This window comes from Labeo rohita, chromosome 6, assembly GCF_022985175.1.
Source record: "Labeo rohita strain BAU-BD-2019 chromosome 6, IGBB_LRoh.1.0, whole genome shotgun sequence".
NCBI classification, from domain to species: Eukaryota; Metazoa; Chordata; class Actinopteri; order Cypriniformes; family Cyprinidae; genus Labeo; species Labeo rohita.
Genome location: NC_066874.1, coordinates 2003398 through 2009397, shown reverse-complemented (window position 1 = coordinate 2009397; position 6000 = coordinate 2003398).

The window sequence follows — 6000 nt, the reverse complement described above, 5'->3', positions numbered from 1 at the left end:
GTCCCCCCGTTCTCCAAAAGACTGCCCTTTCCTACTGTTTGGACTCTCACATCAGCCCTATAGATACTTGTCTTGTCAATAAACCTCACTCACTTTATCATTCTGCATATTGGTCTTTTTCTCTAGTAAACTGCTGTGACAAACCCTGACAGTATCATAACTGAAATTGTCATAATTTTGACTTGTGAATTTAATGCTTTTGTCATACTTTCGATTTATTTCATGAACTGTCACTTCAACTTTTGTCATAATTTAAACTTTTTTTTTTTTTTTTTTTTTTTTTTTTTTTTGGGTAGTTAAATTGACTTATAATTGTAACTTACTATCTCATAATTTTGATTTGTCACTTAGCATATAATTTTAAACTTGGTCATATTAATGAATTTTGAGTTGTAGTTGACTTTAATATCAGAATTTAAACTTTTTTTTTTTTTTTTTTTTTTTTTGTAAAAAATTTGACATCTCGTAATTATGACTTAGTATCTCACAGTTTGGACTTTTTGTCAAAATATGGCTGTTATTAAATATGACTTTAGTCATAATAATGACATTCTAATATTAACTTTTTGTAACATTTTCAGCTGCTCTAATTGTATGACTTAGTGTCTCATAATTTAGATGTTTATTTTTTTCAAGCTTATGACTTTTTATGTCAGAATGTAAACTTATGACATTTCAGCTTTTTATCCCATTAATGACATTTATCTCATAATTATAATCTTAAAAATCATGTGTTATGTGGCAGAAATGGGTTTTCGTAGTCTAGTGCACTTCACAAGAGTGTTTGTGTGGTACATTGAGTTTTCTTGCAAGGTTTTGTTTGTAGTTAGTATGCTGTCTTTGTAGGCGGCAAGCAGCAAGTCTCCTCTTAAAATTGTTTCAGTCCAGAGGAAAGAGAGACCGACTTGAGCTGTAATTTAATTCAAGCAGTAATTTAACCGCAGGCAATCACACTCCTGTCACTTTTGCTGTATCTAACATCAAACGCGTTCATGTTAAAATGCATTATGATTTTTTCCCCATACCTCATGCTAATTAAGTGCTCAAACTGGAATGACTCCTGGAGACTAATGTAGGACACAGCAGGCAAATGCACAAGGCGATAGCGCAATTATTTTCAAGTTTGAATAGAACATTTTCTTGTTAAATCCTTAGTGCCCATTCAGTAAAGATGGCAGGATCCAGCTCACATGCACCAGCCGAGCAACTACCATTGAGACAAAGATGCGTGCATGCAGATCTCTCTCCAGGTGTTGCAGACCTCTGGCTCCACCCTGTGGCTGCTCTCCTGTAGTACAGTATGCGGGCTGAAGGACAGCCGGTGCCCCGCACCTCTCCAGGTGCCAGTGATGGATGTCATGGCTAATTTTAAACGCCATGAACTAAATCACCACAGTCATCTCTCACGCTGCTGGAAGTGGAGCACACTTCAACCATTTAGAGAGCACCTGGACTGCACTGCATTACCTTTATAACACACACAGATTTCCTTTTTCCTGCTAACTTTCTCATACTATTACTCTTATGCACTACAATCAAACAAGGCAATACATTTTTTTTTTTTGTCTATAAATGAGAAATAATAAAAATGATAATAATATACATGTCAAAGACATAAGTACACATCATTTTTCAGGTTTAAGTCCACTGATGTTAATCTACTCTGGTTTATTTGTTGGATTCTGCCTTATGATTGGTCAGATCGCCTGTCAATCAACCTCCCGGCGAAGGGTCAGTTACACTATATTTGAACTCTTTCTTTTGAAGGACATCTTATTTTTCCCATTATAGCTGAGGTTTTAGCTGTGTGTATTCACAGCCTGTAGTCGTGGAGGGGTTTTTCTTTTAGTTGGTCCTCTGTGTTACCTGATTGAAATTCTATCTGACAGTTTCACACGGGTCAGAATGAACTCTCCTTTGCCTAGTAATGGTCATTCCCATGAGAGATCCAATCCTCCTCTAACAGCACTGATGAAGCCAGACGTGTGTGTGTGTGTGTGTGTGTGTTGAACTGGTTAAAATGCATGAGTTTCAGTGCAGCTCAATGTCAAATGACCAGAACTGCTTCCCAGAAACATTGCCATTGATGATCTCTATAATCTACTCTACCATGCAATTACAAAACTGTACAAATAGTATTTTTCTAAGCACAAGCCTCACATTAACTTAAAGACTAATTTGGAAAGATGTATTTTTGAAAATTTTACAATGCAAAAATCATATGGCAAATAGTGGATAAAAAGGCACTTTTTAAAAAATGTCCATTTGTCAGCTACAAATATGCCATGTACAGTAGAACATTTATGATCTGTGATGTTTACTCGCAGCAGTTTATTAAAAAGTGCTCATATTGTGTGGCAATTATCAAAACAAACTGTGAAGGCTAACTGTCAAGCTGTCATGTCATATCTCCAGAAACAACAAGAACATGAAAAAAAGGGGAAAAAAAAACACTTGTTACTTTTCATGTACATGCTAAAGTGCATAAAGTAATTATGTTTACATTTCACAGGCACTTGAACATACTAAACATCCAATTAGTTAAAAGTTGATGTGAAAAAAAAGAGAGTTATCTCAGAATTATAAATTGCATCTGGTCATGTGGTTTGGAGGGACTCCTCTTAAGTAGAATAAATCAGTTTGTCAATTTTGTGATCTTACTAAATTGGAGAGAATGTTTTTTATGACACACTGCTAAATATTCAGAGCTACAATATAAAAAGAGATAAAAAATGAATTTTAGCATATGATGTTCGCTCATTTTAATTCTAGAGCATCTTCTGACCTTTTAAGGTCTACTGCAATGGCAGCAAGATGAGTGAACAACAAAGACTGGACGAAGTCTGGAGGAAGGAGAAAGATGAAGGTTTTCATTTCATTTGAGAGATGGATGAGTCGGGGTGGCATTTCCACCGCTATCGAATCAAATGATGAAAGACTCTGGCAGCCTTGGGACAAAACGCTCGGTGTAATTGAGTTGGTTCTGGAGTGGCTGAACCACACAGACTAATTGGTTTCCTTTGGTCTGCCTTGTTTCGCTCTGTTCTATATTTACTTCAGTTTATTCGATTCCTCTTTCTTCTTTTTTTTTTTAGGTTTTTTAGGTCTTGTTTTTTGTATTACAAGTTTTCTGAAATGTTGTTTCAATACCCTATGCAAATGAAGCACTGTCTAATTCAATGAAACACTGTCTAATTATTAAACTAATAATCAGAAAACTGCAAGTGTGATATTGCTTTAAAGAAAAAGTTCAAAAAAACAAGACGTTAACACTGAATAACTCACCTGTTACTTTTTTTTTCTGACAAATAGTTCCAAATAAACAAAAGGGCAATGTTTAGTTCCTGAATGATTCAGTGTTTTTAAGGAGACAACTGAATAACTGAATAAATGATTCAATGACTGATTCGTAACTACTTGTTTAATTCCTGAATGAATCAGCCTTTTGAAAGATTAGTTAAGTAAATAAATCAGTTACTCCTTTTTAAAGACAGTCACTTGTATACTTTCAGAATAAATTTATGTTTTTGCACAAATCCTTTAGATAAACGATTCAGTGACTCATTTATAAATACCTGTTTATTAAACATCCTGAATAAATTTTTTTAACAACCAGTTGATTAAATGAATCGGAACAGTCACTTGTTTAACTTGTTTAGTTTCAGAAGGAATTTGTGTTTTTGAACAAATTGGTCGAATGAATAATTCAATCACTCAATCATTAATCCAGTCAGATGTTTTGTTCCTAAAAAAAAAAAAATAGTTGAGTGAATTAATCAACGACTCCTTTATAAAGACAGTTACTCATATACTGCACTTTCAGAATGAATTAGCATTTTTGAACAATTCCTTTGGATGAATATTTCAATGGCTCATTCAGAAGTACATGTTGAATTCCTGAATTCATGAATGGCTCATTCAGAAGTACTCATTGAATTCATTGAATCCATGAATCAAGGACTCCTTTATAAAGACAGTGACTTGTATACTTTTAGAATGAATTTGCGTTTTTGAAAAAGTTCTTTGAATGAACAATTCATAAACACTTGCTTAATTCCTGAATGAATCAGCATTTTTGAGCAATCAGTTGAGTACATAAATCAAATACTCCTTTATAAAGACAGTCACTTATTTAGTTTAAGAATGAATTTGTGTTTTTGAACAAATTGGTTGAATGAATGATTCAATGACTCAATGATTCATAAATCCAGTCCGCTGTTTTGTTCCTAAAAGAATCAGTATTTTTGAATGAAGTCACTTGTTTAGTTTCAGATGAATCTGCATTTGTTTTTTTAGGAATTGGGTGAATTAATGATTCAATGACTCATTCATAAATACAGTCATTTGTTTCATTCCTGAATGAATCTGTGTTTTTAAACAAATCACAAAAGTGAACAATTAAATGATTCTATTATAATGACAGTTGATTTGCTACTGAATGAATCAATATTTTTGAATCAATCAGTTCAGTGAATCATTCAAATGACTCACTAATAAAGACACTTGTCGCCACCTACTGGTGTAACAATGTAACCTGCAGAAAGAGTCACTGAAAGTCCCCTTTCTGTTTGAAGAAGATAATAATAAATCCTGCTCACACACAGTCAATGACATTTTCTGAAATGTATTCATCTGATAATGAACTCTCATTCACTCCCTGTGTAAAGTATAATGCCACCACTGCACTGTTTTATTTCCCAGCTGTATACAATCCTTGCTTGTATGGCAGCTCGCTGAGAACATTGTGTTTGCTGTGGATGATTCGAAAGCTGATCTCTTTCCATATTTAGAGGCATTCGAGGCATAACAGTGCTCTATGAGTGTTAGAGAGACGAGAGACAGAAAGAAGTGGCTCTTGGCGCCTACACTGAATAAAATTAGCATTTCTGCACATCATCATCTCTGGTGTGACGGTAAACAGCCACGATGTGTCGGCTGCCTCAACGGATTTAGTTACTGTTACATCCGTGCACTCATGACTGAAATAGTTTTAAAGGCTTTCTGAGTTTCTCTAACACAGTTGGATATAATGTGCTGTTTTGATTAGTGTCTCTTTATGGAGAATTTGCAGGTTTTGGAACTGGCTCACCTCATTTTTGAAGGCAGTTTTATTTTTTTTATTTTGTTGGTGCTATGCAATAAAATACAGCATATGCAGATATTTTAGTTTGACTTTAAAAGCTGTCAAAGTGCAATATACCAGTGATTCCCAACTGGAAGTGTATTGTGCAAAAAGTATGGGAAAAAATGCCAAATGCAAATAAAATGCAGCTAAGCATTTAATCATGAATAGGTAAGAAGAATAAATAAACAGGCTTATCGACTTAAACAGGGAACTTAAACAGCTGAGCAAAACCAGCTGAGAGCCAGTCTAAAATATGATTTAGGGAAGCTTTTGACATGCATGACCCCTTCATAATGCTCCTTTGACACCTGAGCGTTACATACATGATTCATCTTTTGTGTCGCTTTGATTCTGTGAAGGACATTCATTAAAGCTGTTGCCATGGTGAATTAGAATAACTGAGTGGGTTTGAAATGCACATTAAAAAATGGGGTGATTCACAGGAGGGTTATGGAGTGGCTCTTACAAGCTGAGTCAACCTGTCATGAACATTTCGGTCTCTGTGATTAGGCAACAAGATCACCTTCCCCGCTCCATCTCATTATGCTGGATCTTATTTAAATCAGACATTTGCAGCAGCACACAGATCACAATGCATGTCATTTTGAAAATGTTGCTGACATATTACTCAGAAAGCAATCACACGGATACCACGGAATGCTCTCAAAACTTTGGCTAATGTTCTGGGAGGGTTCTCTCAAAGTTATGTACAAACATTCTTCCAATATTGCTAATAGAACGTTCATTCAGAGTTACTTTGAAAATATTCTAAAAATGTGCACATAGATGTTATTTATGCATCGTTCATGGAATGTTTGTTTTTCTGAAACACTTTAGTTGAACCTAGCATTTTTTAAATGTTACTACTTGTTTCA